Source organism: Muntiacus reevesi, chromosome 1 (genome assembly GCF_963930625.1).
Source record: "Muntiacus reevesi chromosome 1, mMunRee1.1, whole genome shotgun sequence".
In the NCBI taxonomy this organism is placed as follows: Eukaryota; Metazoa; Chordata; class Mammalia; order Artiodactyla; family Cervidae; genus Muntiacus; species Muntiacus reevesi.
The window spans coordinates 229,194,523-229,217,409 of NC_089249.1; the positions used below are offsets into that span (position 1 = coordinate 229,194,523).

At 47.3% G+C, this 22,887-nt stretch overlaps 1 protein-coding gene across 2 annotated transcripts in view; it reads left to right on the plus strand.

Annotated features, from left to right (window-relative positions):
• The window catches only part of PURA (purine rich element binding protein A), a 68,120-nt gene that overhangs the window by 38,925 nt on the left and 6,308 nt on the right, over positions 1 to 22,887 (plus strand). For both annotated transcript variants that reach the window (XR_010660910.1, XR_010660911.1), the window contains exon 2: positions 21,084 to 21,253. The gene's annotated coding sequence lies outside the window, so the exon portion shown is untranslated. The remainder of the gene's footprint in view (positions 1 to 21,083; positions 21,254 to 22,887) is intronic.

Genomic DNA, 22,887 nt, shown 5'->3' on the forward strand with positions numbered 1-22,887 from the left:
GGCGCACCCGTGCCGCACCTGTTGGAGCCGGCCTCCACCCGCTCGGACCCGAGCCGGCCCGCGGTACACGCTGCCCGGGCGTGTACTGAGGGGCCACAGTTGGCTTCAGGAAAACAAAACGAAATAGTGGGTTCACAATTACGTATGTCTGCTCCTTCCTGGATCAGCCGGTTAGGACCACATTTCGGTCAGTTTAGGCCTGCCGGCGGAGACCCCGACGGCTCAGGACCTGCGCCCTGGCCTTGGCTTTGCTGAGGATCTTCCAACTCGATGAGATGCTGTTTCCGTTGAAAAACAGTCTGTTTTTGGAAGCCAAATCAGCCTTTATCAAAACATGTCGGGCCTGACAGAGTTGGTGATAAACACGTGTGTGTTTAAATCCTCTTTGTGCCCACACACTAGCCTGCATCCATTCTAGGTAAGTATTTCTACCACTGAATAAAAGGAAGTTAAATTTATGTTTCGTTTCAACGAGTCTTGGAAACAGTATCTCTCTACTCGCCGCTAGTCAATCACACACACTTAATTTTGCTTTGATTTGGTTAGTTTCGGGGGTTTTGCGACCCTGAAAGTCAGAATTAAAGGTTAAATTATGTCTCAAGCTGCACATGAGCTCTGTTTTCAAATCTGCGTCCGGCTGGTTTGATGTACGCTCAAACAAACCGCTGGGGGAGGGAATCTGGAGCGAGTGCGTGCCTCTTCCCCTAGGGAGCTGGAAATTCACAAGGCCTGACCGGTGTGTCGGCGAAGAGGGACCAGCTCTGTAATCTTAAGTGGCTTTCAGGCTCTGGGATGTGGGGTTGGGCTGCAAACTCCAGACTCTAAATCTGCTTAGCATCTGGGACCTGGGTTCCAAGAGACCCTCTGCCTCCTCCTCAGTTCATCTGGACATGAAAGGTGGTCCAGAAATCAAGCCATGGTCAGAGAGCCTGGGTGATTCTGCAGCCCTGAGGGAGCCTCCCCTGCCCCTCTGTTCCCTGACCCCACACCTTCCCAGGACATAGCACTAAGGCTCCCTGAGCCACCCTATGCCCAAGGTGAGATCCCAGCCCTGGTCCCCTAGTCATTCAGTGTCTGAGGCTTCCTTGCTCCGTGGAGACAAGGAGGGGCCTACAGTCCAGAGCCTCACATCTGAAGAGCAGCACTTATGGGAGCCCTGGCCCCCATCCCCACCTCAGGAAGCGCTGGAGATGGATGGGGTCAGGTGAACCATCTGCCTGACCGCAGTCTCTGACCTTGGCCTGCTGCCACTCTGTCTTCTCTGAGCTTCCTCAGAGGTGAGTGCTTGCCACGTATGCCTCCCACAGTTTCCCCATTCGCCTGAAGGCAGCAACCTGCTGGAAGAGCACCCCTAGTTCAACCCGCCCAAGGCCTCAAATCCTGTCTTCTTCTCAAGTCAGCACTACCCTTCCCCCTGCCCAGCTCTGCCAGGGAGCCCTGTGTTCCCAGGAGATCTACCCAGAGGAGAAGGCCATGTCCTCACTACTTCAGTGGGAAGAGGTAGACAGGAATACACCTGCCAAGGCTCCCCTACCTTTAGCCACAGAGGGTCTTCCATCCCACACTGTTTAGTGGGTACCTGCTTTGTGCCAGGCACCATGGCGGAGGTTGGGGGTACAGAAATAAATGAAGCCGTTCCTGCCCTTAGCTCACCATGTCTGATGAAGGAGTTATTCTCATTCTTTCACCAAATGAATGAGGCCCTGTGCCAACTGCTAGGGAGACAGCAAAGAAGACAAGCACAGAGCTGGCCATCCCAATAGTGCCACCTTGTAGATCCACAGTCCATAAGGGATACAGACATTAATCAAGCTATCTGGCAAATAGAGAATTATAAGCCATGATAAAGAGAATCACAGGACGCTTGTGAAGGGCTGGGAGGGAGGGATACAATCTGAGGGGGAGGGGCAGTGGGCGGGGACTGACCGGGACACAGACCCGGGCAGAACCTGGTATGGTGCTTATCTTCCTCCTGAAACATGACCCCAGAGCTTGGAGAAGGCCCCTCCCTGTACCCTATCCCTCACCCCCAACACCCAGGAATTCTGCCAGCCTCTCTCCCTGAGGATGCCACGCACTTTTCCTTTGCCGCCAGTTGGTGGCAGGAGGCCACAGTGCCCCTTGTGGCCACTGACTGAAGTTTCCAGGCCGGTGGCAGGGCGGGGTTTCAGGCTATGGAGCTGCTGTGTCCCAGCCTCCGGAGCTCCATCAACTAGCCTCAGTCCTTGGGCAGAGTCTCTCTCTCGGGCCTCTTGGTGTCACCAAGAGCGACCTCCAGGGTGGCCTGCTGGGAATGCCAGGCTCCCTCAGCTGACACACAAGTACCTATGCCGCTGCCACGGGTTAGCGGGCAGCAGCCTGGGGTGAATGAGGTGGCCTTAGACCCACAGGCAGCTGTGGCCTCTCCATTTGCTTCCTTCTGTCTTTACAGATGTGCTGGATATTAGCCCCTGCGTGCTCCACAGGGTGAGGCCAGAACCTGGGACCCAGGGGAGTGCTCTACACACCTGCTGCCCTCTGTGGCCCAGGTCTTTGGGGATGTGGGGCTGTCGGCCTCCTTCCTCCCATCTGCTGGCCACTCCACTTTCTCAGTGGCTACAAAACTCCATAGCTGGATTTGGTTGCCCCTGAGACCCCAGCACAGAAAGGCCACTTCCCCTGCTGGTATCGTTGCCCGTGAGTCATGTCTATGAAGAGGAAAGTCCTAGAGTCCTCATTGGAAAGCTGGAAGTAGGCATTAAACAGAGGTGTGATCCTTGTTAGTGCTTCCTGGCCAGGTACGCATCCCAGCCAGGGCACTTGGGCCTCGTGTAGCACCGCTGCCGTCCTGCCTGAGTTTTCACATCAGGAAGGTGAGGCAAGAACTCCTTGAGCTTTTAGACATGAAAGAGCTAAGGCCAGCAGCAGGTCACTGGGGCTCCAGGCAGGAGTTGGGGCAGAAAAGGAGACCCCCCAGGCCTTAGAAGCTGGTGGGCCCCTTTCTCCTCTCATTCAGTTGACTGAACTCCTCTTTAAGGTATTATAAATATTTATTTATCTGGCTGTGCTGGGTCTCAGTCGAGGCATGCGAGATCTTCAGTTGCCACATGAGCAATCTAGTTCCCGACCAGGGATCGAAGCCAGGCTCCCTGCATTTGTAGCGTGGAGTCTTAGCCTCTAGACCACCAAGCAAGTCCCTTAGGCATTATAAATGTTGAGTGAATTCCAACTCCATTAGTTTGGACAGCATTAAGGTATCCTGAGTAGATGCTGGGAACACAGCAAGGGACAGGTAAAAATAAGAGTAACATTACTATGTATTGTTCACTTGATACGGGCACTCTTGAGCTGGACAAACCACGTGAGTTATATTATTTCATCTTTATGACTTTTTCAGAAAGAACTGCTACTCTCACCCCCATTTTATAGCTTAGGAAACTGAGGCCCAGAGAAATGAAGTCTTTGGCCAAATTCACACACAACCAATTAGGATTAAAACTGAGGTCTCTGTGCCTCCAGGGTTCACACCTTCTTTCCCCTCTACAGACCATCCCCCAGAGTCCAGAGCTAGGGGAAGAAGAAGCACTGGAGGGAAGGGGTGGGTGCCATGCCGGCCTCCACCCTGGTCAAGTTCATCCTTCCCCTGCACAGATTTGGGGATGGTGGCCTGAGGATGGGCAGTGAGGGCTCTAGATGCCAGGGCAGGAAGGCGGCAGCTCACGTGTTCCTGAGGGCTGAGCTCCCCAGATGCCTGTGCTCCCTGATATGCTTAGGTGGTGACTTCCCAGAGTCAGGCACCTGGCAGGCAGGTGGGCTTAGGAACAAGGATGCACCTGTGGAGCCAGAGGTACCCCCCGAACCCAAAGCCAAACACAGACACGTGGGCAGAAACCTGCCACTGAAGCCTCTCCCCGGAGTTTTCTCCATGTCCTGGAGCAGCCCTGGCTTCTGCGGTCTGGGAAAGTGTGGCCCTGGGGAGGGAACAGGGCAGGGGTGAGGGGTTTAGAACTTCGGCAAACAGGATGGGTGCCAGAAAGCAGATCCGCCCTCCCCTCTCCAGAGGAGATCAAGGCCTCCGGGAAAGAGAGTCAGTTAGGGGAAAGGGGCTTCTTATGGGGATTATCACATTCAGTCCTTAAAGCCATCCTATTATCCATTTTACAGAAGAGGGGACTAGGGTCAAGGGCTTTTCCAGCTGGGGAACCTGGGTCCTTCAGCTGCCCTGTAGCCGCATGTCATCTCCTTGGCCGCGTCATCTCATGGCCTTTATCAGGTGGTGATGAGAGTGGGGGCCCGTTGGGAGGGTTTAGCAGAAGAGAAAGGGGTCCTGAACCCCAGGAGTTAGAGAAGGGAGAGGCGTTCTTTCTGTACATAAGGTGTTTGACCTAAAGCCTAAAGGTGACCGCCACTCATTAGTCAATTCCGGTTGAGGCCTTCCACAGTAGGTCCAGCAATGGCAGCATCCCTGTCCTAGGGCAGGTGAGAGGGGACAGATGCTTTCCAAGGCAAGTACTCCAAGGCATATGGCAGAGTGGAGGGACAGCCAGCCCAGCCTGGGTCAGCAGGGAGGGGAGGGGTCAGCAAGGCTTCCTGGAGGGGAGTTCTAATGAAATAGTAAAAATTAAATCAGGGAGACAGAGGGATGACTGGAGGTAGGGGCAGAGGGGACCACAAGAGCAACGCCCAGGGAGGCCTAAGCCCTTTGAGAGCTGCTGAGAAATGGGGGGAAGGGGGATGGGGGGAGGTGAGCAGAGGCAGGAGGAGAGGGTGGGTGGGCAGGCCAGAAGTCACAGACATTGAAAACAGGACCTGTGGGTTTCCAAGTTGAGGAACCAGAGACACCGTCCCACAGTCTCTCCTGTTGGACATTAGACATCGCTGCGAACCGGACTGGGAACATTCCAGCCTAATCAAAGATCAGATCATGAACTCCAGAGGCTCCACACATAGGGGCCGGTCTCCCTAGGGAGCTCACCTGTCCTCTCAGGCCAGTTCCCAGGGGTGCTGACGGGTCCTCAGGGATTCAGACCCTCAGAAGACAGGAGGCCCAGAGTTTTCCCTCCCCAGATTCTGGAGGATCTGGGTAGGGATGGAGGTTAGGAGGTTAGGAGAATGGAAATAGAGTCGGTGGGGCCCATCTGCTGGAGGGGCCGAAAGACCCTGCCTGAGGATTGGGGTTCCAGAGCCATCCTGGCTCTCGATGGGCCCTACTTAGGCCAGTGTTTAGGAAACGGGCTGAAGGGCAGGATTTCAGTCCCAGCCTGAGCCCAAGCCTGCACAGCTGCCTTCACAAGGCCAAGCCCCGCCTGGTCTCAGGTTGAGTGAGGATACAGGCTAGGATATGGGAGCAGCAGCCCCCAGCCCTGGAAATGGGGTGTCAGATGGCCACCTGGACTGGAGATTCTGTTGTTGGAAAAAAGTCATTTTTACTTTTTCATTAAAGCTTCCATTCTTTTACTTTGCCAACAGCATCATGCTTAGGAAAGGAGCTAAGGGGATGGAAGGGTACAATTACCTCATTTCAGCCTGAGGTAGAAGCGGCCCTGTCCTCTTTATACACTGGAGAATCTTCTATATCCACACCCCCAGCTTTCTACGAACTTGACCCCTGCCCCCCCCACCCCAACCTTACCCCGTCCCACCACCCACTGCACAGGGAAGTAGGTCTCTGACACTGGCAACAGTTTGAGAAACAGTGAGAGGAAAGGAAGAGACACCAGGCTGCCTCAGGATAAGAGGTCCCCATCCCATCTCACAGGCTGGCAGGACACCACTTGATGGGAAGAGGGGGTGTGGAAGGGGAGGGGGACTCTCCCTTCCAGGACCTCTGAGCTTCCTCCTTCAGGTCCGAGGACCTGGTGTCATTATCAGTGGGACCAGGCAAGGAGGAAGCGTCCCCCAGCCAACCTGGCTGACCCTCTTCCAGAGGCTGGCCAAACTCTTTGCATGGCCTTGTCCCCAAGCTGTCATCAGTAACAGTAGCAGCAACTATGGTAGCAGCAGCAAAGGAGATCATGTATGGAGAGCTGATTAGGTGTCTGCCCTGTGCTCCCACATTTTTCATGCATTAGTTTTTGAAGTCCCCATAAACCTCAGGTGAGCCTAATAACCCCATTTTACAGATGAGACAACTGAGGCTCAGAGAAGTTATGGCTTTCCAAAGTCATATAGTTTATAAGTGACAGTGTCTGGGCTCAAATTTGGTGTCATTGACTCTGGAGGGTAGGCAAAACTGGACTGCCTCTTCCCTTCCCCACCATGCCCACTCACTCCTAAACCCAAGGCCTCACAGGGCAGCATCTTCTACACTCCACAGCCCTTCTCACCTCTTCTTCCTCAAGCTCAGTTCTGCCACAGCTCCTGGCCCACCTTTGCAGAGCAGGGGAGGAAGCAGGATGGCTCTACTGCTGGGGTGGAAGAGCCCGTGCACCCTGGCACATGGGAGGGGGCCTGAGCTCAACTTAGCACACTGACTAGCCTGGCCTGACCAGCAGGCTTCACACACGTGTCAGGGTAGCCATGGTCACTTCTGTTAGTCAAGATGACTGAATTCTGGAGAGAAGAGGAGAGAAGGAGGGGCCCAAGCCCAACGGGACAACGTGGGTGAGTGGGGGCACAAACTCCTGGGGGTGCTGTGAGAGGAGATTTATGGCTCAGGCTGGCCTGCCAGGCCCTGTAGGTGGCCTCAGCACCTACCTGCCCTGGGGGATTCTTTCCCTCCTCTCCTTTTCTGCCTGCTCTGACCCCATCATGCCTCGGGCACCCGGGACCACTTCCCCCACCTGCCAAGAGCACAGGCTCTGAGATCAAATCTGGGTTTGAATCCTGGAACCCTGAGCAAGTTACTTTGCCTCTCTGGGTCTCAGGTTCCTTATCTCCAAACTAGTGGAACCTTGTCATGAAGGACCTAACGTTGCTGCACAGGCTTTTCTCTAGTTGCTGCAATTGGGGGCTGCTCTCTAGTTGTGGTGCTCGGGCTGCTCACTGAGGTGGCTCCTCTTGTTGCGGAATACAGGCTCTGGGTGCCCAGGCTCCAGGAGTTGCCCCATGTGGACTCAGTAGTTGCAGCTGGTGGGCTGTAGCACACGGGCTCAGTAGTTGTGGCACGGGGGCTTACTTGCTCCTTGGCATGTGAGATCTTCCCCAACCAGGGATTGAACCCATGTCTCCTGCATTGGCAGGCAGATTTTTTACTACTGAGTCACCAGGAAAGCCCCTATGTTGGTAGATATTTATTGAACACCTACTATGTGCAGAGAACAGATGCTTTCAAACTGTGGTGTTGGAGAAGATTCTTGAGAGTCCCTCGGACTGCAAGGAGATCAAACCAGTCAATCCTAAAGGAAATCAATCCTGAATATTCATTGGAAGAACTGATGCTGAAGCTGAAACTCCAATCCTTTGGTCACCTGATGCAAAGAACTGACTCATTGGAAAAGACCCAGATGCTGGGAAAGATTGAAGGCAGGAGGAGAAGGGGGCGACAGATGATGAGATGGTTGGATGGCATCACTGACTCAATGGACATGAGTTGAGCAAACTCTGGGAGATGGCGAAGGACAGGGAAGCCTGGCATGCTGCAGTTCATGGGGTCGCAAAGAGTTGGACACGACTGAGTGACACTGTGTGCCAGATCCTGTACTAGGCACTAAGGATGCATTGGTGAACAAAAGTGGACCTGGTACCTGCTCTCCTGGAGCATATACCCACGTGGAAAAGAATCAAACAAACGTGTCCAATTTTACTAGTTATGATAACATGACAAGAAGCAAAACTACAGCGAATTCTAAGGCACAACAACAGGGGGGACATAATTTACATGGAGGGGGGTTGCGGTGTGGAGCAGCAAGGCCTTTTGGAGATGATGGTTATTATTATCGCACGGAAATGGCAACCCACTCCAGTAATCTTGCCTGGAGAATCCCATTGACAGAGGAGGCTGGTGGGCTACAGTCCATGCGGTCGCAAAGTATGGACACGACTTCGCAACTAAACAGCAACAACAATCAATCAATCAGCCAGTTGATAACCCAGATCGGAAAGGCTTCACCTGCTGTGACTTGCAGAGTAAAGAGGTTCCCACTTGGTTTTCCTCTCCATCAAGGAAAAGTGCTGTAGTCTGCGGGCCATTTTGCCGTTTGCTGAGAGAAGAGGCCTTGAAATTTCAGGTCCGGTGACCTCAGAGTAAAGGTGAGGGAAAGCATAATGCGACTTGGTTTTTCGGTTAAAACAGGAAGTGCTGGGTGCCCCCTCTCCCTGATGGGTGATTTGAGCGCCGGCCCCTGGTCTCGCTGCCCGCCCTCAGAAGTGCGGTGCTCTGTCGCCACCTGGTGGGCATAGCAGGCCCCCGCACGGGGCCGCCCGGCCTCCCGGGTCTAGGGTAGGATCCGGAATGCGACTTCCTTCGGGCGGAGGCTGAAAAGGAGGCAGTGGATTTGGGTGACTTCCTGGCAAGGGGCGGGGATGGGGGGAAGGAGCGAGGGTGGATGGGGAACTGCTGCTTGAAAGTCAACTGACTGGAGACCGACAATGGCCCCATTGTGTCCGGGGCCTTGACCTTGATTTCCTGCCGCTGTCGTCTCCCGGCGTGGCATCACCCGGGGCTGATTGGCCCGGAGTCCGCTCGGTGACAGTGGGCGGGCCCCGGGGCTGGACGGTGAGCGCTGGGCTCCCGCGGGGGCTGAGGCGCACGACTGGTCCTGTCCCGCGGGGAATCCCAGCGAGGGCGGGTGGGGCAAGGGACCGACGTCTCTCAGAAGTCGAGTCCTCCTCGCTACTCCCTGTCAGGAGTTTGGGGGCAAGAACTCGGGACTTTCTTTGAAAACCAGTGCTGCCTAGCGGTTAAGGGCTACGATCTGCAGTCTGGGAGAACCGGCTTCGAACGAGCGGCGGGATCCCTGGGCAGTCTTTAATACCGCCCACCTTTTTCCTCTTTCTTTTTTCCTTCCTTCCTTTCTTTCTCTCTCTCTCCTTTTTTTCTTCCAGCACACACGCAGGGATACACATTCCCTTGTAAAAAATATGAAACGATACAATTAAAAAGCTAAAGCTCCGCACCGTTGTCATGCTCACCCCCTTACCCCCCCCCCCTTAGGTAACTGCTACTGTTAGAGTGATGTGTGTCCTTCCTGACCTGATTTAATGAATGTACGTGAGCCTGACGTATGAAAATATGTGACTTCGTGTGATTTCTAGGCCTCAGTTTCCTAATCTGAAAAAATGGGAATGAAAATAATAGTAGTTAAGTCTGAAGAGTTACTGAGAATGTTACCTGAGGTCACCCGTGTGGAGCGCTTAGCTTAGCACCTGGCACACAGCATCTGTGACTATTGTCATCATTCACCATCCTTATTATCACTGGGCCCCAGACCCAGTTCTAAGGTCTGGATGGAAGCCCTGACTTCCTCTACAGCCTGCTCTTCCCCTCCCCCTCTCCCTCCCAACAGCCTGATAAAAATCTGTGTTCCCTAATGCCTGTTTTTTTTAAACCTAGAGACAGCATCTGGTGTTTTCTGCATGTTCTCCCCTCCCTTCCCCTCCCTTCACCCCCACCCGCCCCTTGCCTTCCATATTTGACCTAAATGCCACCACTCACCCGCTGCAGAGAACATTCCATTCTGTGTCAAAGAAGAGTCCCAAAGTCCCGTGCAGTGTTGGATCCACAGTGCTTGTGCATAAAGGCTGTTCCCTGGGTAGGGGTAGGGCTAGTGGCTGAAAGGGGGTGGGGGTGGGGATGCTCCATGAAAGACCACGTAGTAAAGCAGGTAAGTAGGCGTAGGGCTGGTTGTCAGAGCACCACAGGGTGTGGCCAAGGGCAACTCATTTCACCTCTGAGTCTCAGTTATCCCACTTGTGCAATGGGGCTGCTAACAATAGCCACCACGTTCAAGCCCTATGAGGATAACACAGAGCCTGTGAAGGAACTTGGCACTGAGAAAGCCAGATAGTAGTTATCAATGTTATTATGTTGGAAGACTAAGTGTCTCGTTTATTTAGCGTTTAATGTTTGCAAGGAGAATTTCTAACTTCTTTTTTCTATGTAAAATGAGCTAGTCTTTGCTACATGCTTGGTTTGGATTTACAAGTCTCAGGAGAAAGGTGAACACCTTTTTCTGGGTCTCTGTTGAAGCAGTGCCACTTCCTGGGGCTGTCGCTGGCCCCTCAGATGGCCACAGAGAGCATCAGTATACATGAGACCGAAGGACCTCACTGTTCCCAAGAATACAGCACGAAATACATCAAACCTATGTGAGTAAGACAAGGCCACATCACTCATAGAGCCATAGAGCAGAGCCTACACAGCTGAGGGTCCCCAGACTATAGGGGTTTTATTGGGGGAAAAACCTTACTGCACATATGAGCTAATGTTTATTCAGTGCTTATTAGATGCGAGGTGTGTTATCAGGAAAACAAACAAGGCTTAGATAAGATCTTTGCCCCCCAATAGCTTGTATTTTGGGCTTCCCTGGTAGCTCAGCTGGTAAAGAATCTGCCTGCGATGCTGGAGACCCCAGTTCAATTCCTGGGTTGGGAAGATCCCATGGAGAAGGGATAGGCTACCCATTCCAGTATTCTTGGGCTTCCCTGGTGGCTCAGACAGTAGAGAATCCACCTGCAATGCTGGAGACCTGGGTTTGATCCCTGGGTTGGGAAGTTCCCCTGGAGGAGGGCATGGCAACCCACTCCAGTAATCTTGCCTGGAGAATTCCCATGGACAGATGGGCCTGGCAGCCTACAGTCCATGTGGTCGCAAAGAGTCAGATGTGACTGAGCGACTAAGCACAATACAGCCTGTGTTTTATTGTAATTTTATTTTTTATAATTTTACTGGAGTATTGTTGGTTTAAAATGTTGTGTTAATTTCTTCTGTACTGCAAAGTGACTCAGTTATATGTGTATACACACACACACACACACACACATATATTCTTTTCCATTATGGTTTGTCTCAGGATATTAAATATGGTTTCCTGTGTGATACAATGGGACCTTATTGTTTATCCACCCTATATGTAATAGTTTGCATCTGCTAAGCCTCAACTCCCAGTCCATTCCTTTTCCATACCCACAGGCAATCACATGTCTGTTCTCCCTGTGAGTCTGTTTTTGTTTTGTGGACATGTTGATTTGTGTACTTTAGACTCCGCATATAAGTGATACCATATGGTATTTGACTTTCTCTTTCTTACTTACTTTCCTTAGTATGATAATCCTTAGGTCCATCCATGTTGCTGCACCTGGCATTATCTCATTCTTTTTGATGGCTTAGTAATAGTCCATCTCCTCTATTCATTCATCATCAATGGACATTTAGGCTGTTTCCATGTCTTCGTTATTGTAAGTAGTGCTGCTATGAACATTGGGGTGCATGTATCTTTTTAAATTATAGTCTTGTCTGGGTGTATGCCCAGGAGTGGGATTGCTAGATCATATAGCAACTCTATTTTTAGTTTTTTGAGTAACCTCTGTACTGTTTTCCATAGTGGCTGCACCAGTTTACATTCCCATCAACAGTGTAGGAGGGCTCCCTTTTCTCCACACCCTTACCAGCATTTATTATCTGTAGACTTTTTAATGATGGCCATTCTGGCTGATAGTTTTGATTTGCGTTTCTCTGATAATTAGCAGTGTTGAACATTTTTTCATGTGCCTGTTGGCCATCTATATGTCTTCTTTGCAGAAATGTCTATTTAGGTCCTCTGCCCTTTTTTGATTGGGTTGTTTGTTATTTTGATATTGAGCTGTGTAAGCTGTTTGTATATTTTGGAAACTAAGCCCTTGTCAGTCACATCATTTGCAAATATTTTCCCCCAGTCTGTAAGTTGTCTTTTTGTTTATGGTTTGATTAGGTCCTATTTGATTTTTTTTGCTATTGCCTTGGGAGACTGACCTAAGAAAACTTTGGTATGATTTATGTCAGAGGATATTTTGCCTATGTTCTCTTCTGGGATTTTTATGGTGTTATGTCTTATATTTATATCTTCAATAGCTTGTGTTTTAATGGTTCTTCTACACATGATACTTCCCTTTTGGAAGGGTATAATTTACACACATTAATTTTTGCTTTTTTGAGTGTATAGATCTGTGAATTTCAACAAACACAATCATATAATCACCATCACAATCAAAATATAGAATATGCCCCCCCACACCAAATTTTTCTTCTGTTCTTTAGTGATAAGACCTCTCCCCCAAGCCCAGCCACTGGAAACCAGTGATCTGATTTTGTCCTTCTAGTTTTGCCTTTTTTTCCAATTGCAGAATGGAATCTTGCAATTTGCAGCCTTGTGCCTCTTTCATTTACTGCAATGCTTTTGAGAGTCATCCATATTGTTGCACATATCAGCAATTCATCCCTTTTCTCCTTCTTTCAACTTTTCATCATAAAATGTTTTCAATACAAATTTAAAAGAATAATAGAGTGAATACCTATAAACGTACCACCTAGTTCAATAATTGTTTGCATTTTGCTATATTTCAAAGTGATATCTGTAATAGGTATGTATTTGTTGAACCATTTGAAAGTAAGTTGTAGAAACCAATAGTTCATTTCTAAAACTTCAACATATATCACCTAAGAATGAGTGATGAGGGACTTACCTGGTGGTTCAGTGGCTAAGACTCTGCATTTCCACTACAGGGGGTGTGGGTTCAATCCCTTGCCAGGGAACTGAGATCCCAAGCCCCAAGGTGTGGCCAAACCACTCCCCCCATAAAAGAATGAGTACTGACCATACATTATCTTACCTAAGAAGGTTGACAATACATTCCCAAATGTCATCTACTCTCCATCGTTTGCAAATCTTCCCTATTTCAGAGAAAGCCTTTTATAGTTTTTTTATGCACTTGCTAGATTTTTATTTCTATCTATTTGAAATAGATATACACTCACAGGACACTGTAAAAATAATAGAGTCTCAGACATCTTATATTGTGCTGCAGTAAAATGTCAAAACTAGGACATTTGCATTGGTACATTACTATTAACTAGACAACAGACCTTACACCACATGGCTTATTGGATCTTAGTTAGCCAACCAGGGATTGAACCCTCACTCTTGCAATGAAAGCAGCAAAAAGTACTAACCACTGGGCGACTAGGGAATTCCCTAGTTTTAACCAGCTTTTAACCTGCATTCATTTGTGTTTGGGGGAGCTGTGTGTGTAGTTCTGTGCACTTAAATCCAGAGCAGAGATTCCTGTAACTACCACAGCCCTTTGAGATGGATAACTGTTATATCATCATAGAAGAACTCTCTCATGCTCCCACCTCATGCCTCCCTGGTCCTTCTCCCTGACCCCTGGCAACCAGTAATCTGATCTCCATTTCTATAGTTTTGTTATTTTAAGAATGTTGTATAAATGAAATCATACAATATGTAACCTTTTGAGATTGAGTTTTTTCACTAAGCATAAGGCTCTTGAGGTTCTTCCAGGTTGTTGGATGTATGATTAGTAGTTCATCCTTTTTTGTTACTAGGTAGTATTTTTACATGGACTTGCCACCTTTTAGCCTTTTACCAGGTGAAGGGCATTTGAATTGTTTCCAGTTTTTTGGTGATTATGAGTCAAGTTACTATGAACATCTGTGTAACAGGTTTGTGAATATAAACTTCACTTCACTCCGGTAAATCCCTAAGAATAGGATTGTTGGGTTGCATGATAATTGTAAGTTTATCTTTGTTTATCTTTATGTGAAATGACTGAACTCTTTTGCCAACTGGCTCTGCCACTTTGCATTCCCACCAGCAGTGTATGAGAGCTGCAGTCATCCTGCATTCCTGCCACCACTGGGCATTATCAGTTTTGTTTTGTTTTAATTTCAGCCATTCTAATACATGTGTCCTGGTAGCCCACACAACTTTTAAACTGTAAATAAGACTATGCCATGACCCTTCTTAAAACCCCCAGTAGCTTCACACCACACTCAAAATAAAGTTCAGATTCACTTCTGAGACCTGCCAGACCCTCTCTCCTGGCCTTTGTGCCTTGAGCTCCAGTCGCAGGGACTTCCCTGTTGTTTCTCTAACACCCTAAGCTTCTTCTGCCTGGAATGTTCTTGCTCTCCATATGCAGGTGGCTCTGTTTCTCACCCCATTTACTCTCCGTCTAATATCAGCTTCTCAGAGGCCTTCCCTGATGGTCCAAAGGAACCTCATCCTGCCACTCAGTCTCACAGTTCTCCTACCCTGTTTTATTTGTCTTCATAGTACTTTGCTTGATAAAATGTTGTATCAGTTACCAAACTGTTTACTGTCTGTCTCCTGATGGCTTTTTGATGACTGTCTCCAGTGCTTAACACAGGGATTGGCACAGAGGAGACAATACATATTTGTTGAATGAATGTGTATTGGAGACCTCTTGTGATGCTTCTCCCATCCTTCTGGCCCACCTTTTACTCAGTCATTGCCATGGCAACCAACTTTGAGCAGGTTGGCTTAGCTGCTCCCCACAACTTGTGCCTTCTTGCTTGTATCTGGACTTAAGCATGATGGTCTGGAAGTGTGGACGAGTTAGCTCTGCTGGGGTAACCCTGGACCCATAGGACTGGTATTGGTGGATGTATGCTCACTGCTCTGATGCTCAGTAGACAGTTCTGAGGTGCCCTCTGTGCTGCTCTGCAGAAGGTCCCTGCTGAATTGAGCCCCACAGTGGCCACCAACTCCATAGCACATGTCTTGCTTTCCTTCCTTCCTGTCCCATACCCTACTCCTGTTCCCAGGGTCACGTCTAAAATTAACTGCCGAATAAACCCTTACTCTGTTTCCTCTCCCTGCACGGAGGTAGCAGTGATGGTAAAGACCCCAGATTCAGTTAGAACAAATATATGGAATTTACAGTCTAGTGGGAGAGACAAATAATTAAATGAAAAATTCAGTAATTAAAATTTAAGTAACTACAGGTGAAGAGATAGACTTTCCAGCAGATGGTGCTGGAATAATTGAATACCCATATGGAAATGAATGACTCTCAGTCTCTACTTCACAACATACTTGAGATGGATCGAAGAACTAAATTTTTTAAAAAGAAAACTTTAAAACTTGTAGAAGAAAGCATATTTACATGACCTTGGGATAGGTAGAGATTTCTCAGATCATGGAAAGAACTAATTATAAAAGGGGGAGTGAGTTGGAAGACAGCATTAAGAACATGAAAAGGTAAGTTGCCAACTAGAAGAAAGTTATGCAATCATATTTTTGACAAATAATTTATATCTAAAACATATAAAGAAATATAACTCAATATTAAGAAGATGACCAAAATAAAATATGGGCAAAAGATTTTAACAAATACTTTAAAAATAAGTGACACAAATTCCATAAACACATGAAAAGCTGTCGAATGTCATTAGCTGTTAGGGAAATACAAATGAGATAACACCATACATCTATTAGGATGGCTAAAATTTAAAAGACCAGTAATAAGTGTTGTCAAAGATGTAGAACATCTGAAACTCATAACATGGCAGGAGTGTGAAATGGAAAATCACTTTGGAAAGAAATGTGGCAGTATCTTATAAAGTAGAATATACACTTACCATATGCCCAGCAATCTCTAATACAGGTATTTAGCTGAAAAAAATGAAATGTATGTCTACACAAAGTCTTGTCACAAATTGTCCAAGCAGCTTTATTTATTTATTTAGATAATTAAACATTGAGATATACTTGATTTATAATGCTATTTTAGTTTCTGGTATACAGCAAAGGGATTCAGATAGATGTAGATATATTCTTTTTCAGATTCTTTTCCATTATATTTTATTACAAGATATTGACTATAGTTCCCTGTGCTATACAGTAGGACCTTGTTGTTTATCTATTTCATATGTAATAGTTTGTGTTTGCTAATCCCAAACTCCTTATTTTTCCCTCCTCCACTCCTCTGCCCTTCGGTAACCATAAGTTTGTTCCCTGTGTCTATAAGGCAAAGCAGCATTATTCGTAACAGCCCAAAACTGGAAATGGCCCAGGTGCCCATCAACGAGCAAATAGATATATTTATACAATAGCTTACTACTCAGTAATAAGAAGAAACATGCTGATAACTGCTACAACACGAATGGACCTCCAGAACATTATGCTAAGTGAAAGAAGCCAGGGAGGAGAGTACATGCTGGTGGATAACAACATTTACACTGTTCTTTCTAGGGGGTGCCACCTCTGCCCGGCTTATGGAATCTCACTTCCCTGACCAGGGATTGAACCCGGGCCACAGGAATGAAAGTGCTGAATTCTAACCACTAGACCACCAGAGAACCCCCTGGATGATTACATTTAAATGCAGTTCTAGAACAAGCAACATGAAGCTATGGGAACAGAAAGCAGAGCAGAGATTGACTGGGCCTGGCCCTGGGGAGGGGGCGTACTGACTGGAAGGGGGAATCAGGAAAATTATACAGATTATGGAAATATTCTACATCTTGAGTAGAGTGGTAAATATTTGGGTATTTGTCAAAACTCACATAACTGTATACCTTAAACTTGTGCATTTTATCCTATGCAAATTGTACTCCAATAGGGCTGATTTTTAAAATGAATTAACTATAGCTTATGGTAAGTGCTATGAAGGAAAGAAACGATCGTGTGTAAGAGACAGTGGAGGGAGGGAAGATTGCCTTTGATTGGTTGGCCAAGTGATTCTTCTTTTTTTTTTTTTTCAAGTGATTCTTGAGGAGGTGACATTTGAGAGGAGATCTGGATGTCAAGGGGCTTCCCAGGTGGTAAAGAACCTGCCTGCCAATGCAGGAGACATAAGAGACGTGGGTTCGATCCCTCAGTTGGGAAGATCCCCTGGAGGAGGGCATGGCAATCCACTCTAGTATTCTTGCCTGGAGAATCCCCATGGACAGAGGAGCCTGCTGGGTTACAGTCCATGGGGTCGCAAAGAGTTGGACACGACTAAAGTGACTGAGCACTCAAGAGAGACAGCCGTGAAAGATCTAGGGGAGGCCATTCCAGAAAAAGGTCACTTTAAGAACAATGACCCAGAACAGGAAGCAGTCTGGTAATCTTGGAAACAGTTCAAAGGCCAGAGTGACAGGGTGAAGTGGTTAGCGCAGAGTGATAGGAGTCAGGGTGAAGACGTGGGTGTGAGCCAGATTATACTGGACTTATCAACCCTGATAAAGGTTTGGAATGTGAAATTAATAAGATGGAGATCCCTCATGGGTCTAGAGGGGCAGAAACACACAAGCAAATAAAGGCAATACAGAGTCATGGGTGATATTTTGAGGGCATGTACAGGGAAGAGGAGGGAGTAGTCAGTGCTACCTGAGAACATCTGGGAAGGTGACAGATGTTCTATTTGTAACCTCTCACCAGAGGAGGTGACATTTCAGCTCAGACTTGAAGGAAGAGTAGCAAAGAAGAGTGTTCCAGTGAAGGGTACTGTGTCTGTAGTAGCCCAGAGGCAAGCAGCTCCATGGAAAATTCAAAGATCTGAGCATCAGAGAAGTCCAGCTGGAGTTTTCCTTCTAGGGGAGTGGCCAGAGAGATGAGACTGAGGAGGCTTTTAACTGCCTCATAGACCAGATCCTACAGGATGGGAAACCCCTGGAGAATTTTAAATACGGGAATATTAGAGCCAGGTGTCCATTCCAGATCAAGACCTCCAGATTAGACAGGTGGGGAGCAAGACCACTGGTTTTGTGTGAAATCAAGGGGAAGAAGGCCTGAACAGGTCTGGGGAGTGAGAGTAGGGGGAGGGGAGAAGGGCCAAACTCTGCTATGAGGTGATGGGGACGATCGCAGACTCAGGGGACTTCAGGTTTGTAGCTTCAAGGCCTGGCTTCCCTGCAGGACGATGGCCCAGTTAAGGACACATGAGGAGAGACAGGTTGAGGAAAACATCTGCAGAGTTTGAGGGACCAGAGGGCCATAAATGCTAACTTTTATAGGCTCTGCTCCCTCAGAGGGTTTGTTACTTGAAGATTCCTAGGCCCTGGCCCCAGTGATTCAGAAGCAGTGGGTCTTTCATGGAGTGTAGCATGCTGGGCTGCTCTGTCCATGGGATTTCCCAGGCAAGAATAATGAAGTGAGTTGCTGTTTCCTTCTCCAGGGGATCTTCCTGACCCAGGGATCGAACCTGCATCTCCTGCTTGGCAGGCTGATTCTCTACTACTGAGCCACCAGGGAATCCCAGAACAGGCTCGTCCAGGACACTTTAGGATAGTGCTCTCCAATAGAAATATAATGAAAATCAGACATGCAATTTTAATTAAAAGTAAAAAGCTCAGGTGAAATGAATTTCAACAATATATTTTTCACCTATGTCCAAATATTATGTTCATATCGACAATAAAAACTAAAATATTTTTTTTTAATTAAAATATGGGGAAAAAAAAAAAAAGCAATGGGTCTAGCCTGGAGCCGAGGAAGCTGCCTGTGACCACAGTGCCCCTCCCTCTGATGCAGGTGGACTCCACACCCACGGAAGAGTTTGGCCTCTCCAGGGAGGGGCCTGGAGCAGGAGGTAGACAGGCTTACTCTCCTCTGGCCTGTGGCCAAAGCAGCCCAGAAATTCAGGTAAAGGTGACACTAAACTAAGGCTCCAGGTGTAGTTGGTACCAAGGTCTCCCCTGCAGACCTAGAGGTCTGCACTAGAGGTAAACCACAAGGTCCTACTCTACAGCACAGGGATTCAATATCCTGTGATAAACTATAATGAAAAAGAATGTGAAAAAAGAATATATAATGGGTCAGTTTGCTATACAGAAGAAATTAAATATAACATTGTAAACTGTGTAACTATGTGCTATGCGTGCTATGCATACTATGCTAAGGCACATCAGTTGTGTCTGACTCTTTGCAACCCTATGGACTGTAACCCGCCAGGCTCCTTTGTCCATGGGATTCTGGAGTGTGTTGCCATGCCCTCCTCCAGGGGATCTTCCCAACCCAGGGATCGAACCCCTGTCTCACATCTCCTGCATTGGCAAGTGAGTTCTTTACCACTCATGCCTCCTGGAAAACCCAAATTAACTATACTTCAATAAAATTTTTTTAAAAAAAGAACTGCACTAGAATGACACTGGTCATCATGTATAACTCCTAATCACCTGACCAAGGAGTCACAGAAAAATTAGTGGTGGGGCCAAGGTGAAGCAGATGCCTTTTAATTTGTACCCTCTCCTAGGGTGTGGATGCTGGGGGCCAATGGTGGGGATACATGGAGGCTCCCGTGACCTGGAGAATGTGTTTTGTGCAGAGAGCAGCTTCTACTGCACACACCATTTAACCCTTGCGACAGCCCTGTGTGTCTGGGCCTATTATTATTTCCACTCCACAGATGAGGAAATTGAGGCCCGAAAAGATTTAATAAATGGTTCTGAAACAAGGATATAGGGGAACCAGGGCTAGAATGCAGGTCTTTGGACACTCATAGCACTGCCCTGCCTCCCTGAATGGGAGAAGTCACTTCTCTTAAATGATCTTTCAAGTAAGGAAGGGGGGAGGTTTCCTTCTCCTATCCCTTTCAGAAATTGTCTAAGTCCTTACTATGTGTGTTTTCCAAAAACAAAATCAAGGCTTCCAGGGCCCAGGAGAGCTAGGATTTAGAGACTTGCAGTACAAAGTGAGTTGTAGGGCCCCAGCCAGGAACAATTGCCTGATCTTCTAAGAATCTCACAGCAGTGCCACATGCCTCGGCTTTATCCAGGCAACAGAAGGAGGTGGTGGAGGCGGCGGTGGCAGCAGCAGCCTCAGCAGCAGCAGCAAATCTGTCCCCAGTGCACGACAGCACTGTTGTGCTATGATGGAATACACGTGGCATATGTCTGCAGAGTTACTATCTTGAGAACGGATAGAAAGGGGATTTTTCATGTGCCAGATCTTACTTTCCTTTTTGAAACAATCCTTGTAGTAAACAGAGGTTTTCTGATCTTGTGAAGATCCAGGAGATGAGAATTCCTTTACTCATTTTAAGCAAAACTATTGTCTTATAGAGTCTCAGCCTAATGGTGGTGCAAATATTTTTTTAAAATGTGGAAGCTCTCCTCTCCCTCCCTCCAAAGGCCAGGACAGGAAGAGGCGCTGCCACCAACAGGTGACCAGCCTTGTTCTGGTCTCAGACCACCCCAGTGGTGAGACCACCATCTGTCCTGTGACTGCCAGTCGCTGGCAAAAGGGGTGGGTAAAAGGAAAGGCTTGCTGAGCGCAGGAGTCCTGGGGCAGGGGGAGACAAGGAAGTACCAGGAAGCAAGCAGAATGTAATTTTTCAGAGGAGAATTATTTTGAACTGCGTCTTGTGCACTGACAGCATAATCATCATTATTAGGGCCTCAGATGTAACATGGAGCCCGCCCTGAAGTTAAATTTTCCTTTTCAGATAAGCATGGCCTGTCAACCCAGCCTAAGATGGCTCACTGCAACCTCCTCCATGCTAGTGGGTAGGAAGGCTCTAGCTGCTCCTTCATTGTTAACTTTCATTAAGGACTTTGCTTTACTGGTAAACAGAGGCACCTGTTTACTTTAGCCTTATCAAATCAACCTGACAACTACTTCGTGCAAGCCCTGAGAGCTGTATTTTTCTACTCACTTTTCATTTTGGGGTGCTTTCTCATAAAGGGGCAGACCTGTGGCCTGAATAATGCTCAGACAGATTTTGTTTCGCTTTCACCACTCTTTAAAAACTGGTTTTCATGTCAAAATTCTGTTTGCTAGCTTCTCTTGAAAAAAATCACAAAACTTGGCCACATGGCCAGCTCCCCTGTGCCAAGTGGCTAGATAGTGGCTCCCTTTGCACGGAGCTTGTTCTCCAGTTTGCCATAATCCCACCACTTCGCATCATCTGCTTTCCACACTTGAAGAAAGGGTACAAATTAAAAGGCAGATATGAAGGGACTTTCCTGTGGTCCAGTGGTTAAGACTCTGTGCTTCTAATGCAAAGGGCTCAGGTTCAATCCCTGGTAGGGGAACTAAGATCTCACATACTGCATGGCATGGTCAAAAATAAATAAATAAATTATATAACTGTAAAAAATAAAATAATTTTAGAAAAGGCAGAAATGGAGAAATGAGTTTCAATCTTGGCTCCACCCCTTACTTTCTAAGGCCTCTTAAACAGGTGTGTGCATCTCTCTGAATTCTGTTTTTAATCCCTAGGAAGAAGAGAATAATGAGAAAACGTACGCAGAGCACTGGCCAAAAGCCTTGCCTTAGAGGAAGCACTCACAGAAAATTTGTCCTGCATGTTTACTGGTAATTATGACAATCCCTGTCAGTGACACAGAGGAGATCCAAAGCTGTATATGAATGGACACACCTACTAAAACGTAAGTTTGATATAAGCAAGGATTTTGAAAATTTTGTTTTGCTTATTCCTACATCTCCAGAGCTTAGAACAGCCCCTGGCATGTGGTTGGTACTTAATACATGTGCTGAATGAATATGTGGATTTAATGTTTTCCTTGAGTTCATATTCTTCATATGTCAAGTGCTAAATCATCATTTGTTATTGTTTAGTTGCTAAGTCGTGTCCAACTCTTGGCGACCCCATGGACTGCAGCATGCCAGGCTTCCCTGTCCTTCACTATCTCTCTTGGAGTTTGCTCAAACTCATGTCCATTGATTCAGTGATGCCATCAAACCATCTCATCCTCTGTGGCTCCCTTCTTCATGAATCATTGGTTCATTGTATAAATATAAATGCAAATAGACATATAGGCTGAGTACCTCAAATTTATAGGTGCTGATTTTTTTCCCCCTTATTTTCAAAATATCAGAAATCAGGGAGATTCTTAAGAGTTGATGAAAACTTCATACTCAGTTGAGTCACAGCCTATGAGAAAAATGTGTTTTCCTCCAGGGCTGGATTTCTAAGATCATTATCTAAATGCCAGGCCACTTTAGGAATCAGTGCTTTGAAAAGTCACAATTAAAATTGCATGCCTTTATGCTGTGCTTCTTGAGAACTCAAGGTGCTGTACAAACACATTTAAAGCATGAAGTACTCTCTGAAGCACTTTCCTCAGAAGTAATCCTTCCAGAGAAGAGAGTGCACTTAGGTAAAACCAGTGGTGGGTTCTATACCATAATCTCAACAAGGCTTAACCTCTCAGTGCTGGAGTTTGCCCCCCAGTGGATACAATTTTCCTGGAAATACTGGAGAAAGTAAGCTGGCTCCCAAATAGAGTCAAAGCTATCCTTCTGGAATAATACTGGAATTTCATATTATTGCATACATGTGCCTACAGGACTTTTCAATAAGCTTGTGGTTTTGGTATCAGTGGCCTGTAGGGGTCAGCTGTGTTTTTTGTTTGCTAGGCATCTGTTCTTCCTAGTTCTGGTAACTAAACTTCCATTTTCCTGGGGAAGCTGTTCTTTCCACACTTTCAAATGTGGGATTTGAGAGATGGCTAGCCTTACTCCCAGTTCCAGATGACAGCACGAACTAGCCAAGATGCCACATCCCCTGGCCACAACCACACATTCAGAGAGAAGCAATTTACCCCAAGCCGATGTAAACAGTAAGACTCCAACCTGGAACTTTTCTTAGTAAAAAGTTCTCTGGGAAAGAGAAAGCCTTTTGTCTGTTTTGAGAATGTGCTTCTAACACTCTCAGAGGAGCTGCACTCTCAGAGAATGCACAGAAAAGAGAGCCGAGGGATAGAGCAAGAGAGGAGGTTCTTGGTGATACTGACTGAGTGCCTGGATCTGGCTATGCCTGAAGTTCAGATTTGCCTCTAGACTCCTGGTTTCAAGAGCCAATAAATTCTCTCTCTCTCTTAAACTGACTTGAAGAGCATTTTAGTTCCTTGCAATGGAGACAATCCTGACTAGCAAATTGGAATCTGAAAATGTAAATCAGGAAAAAGATGCGTAAAACTGAAACTCATTGCTCAGGTGAAACCTTGAAGCATGACCGAAAGCAAACTGACACCTTCCTCCTTCACGTGGACCTCAAATT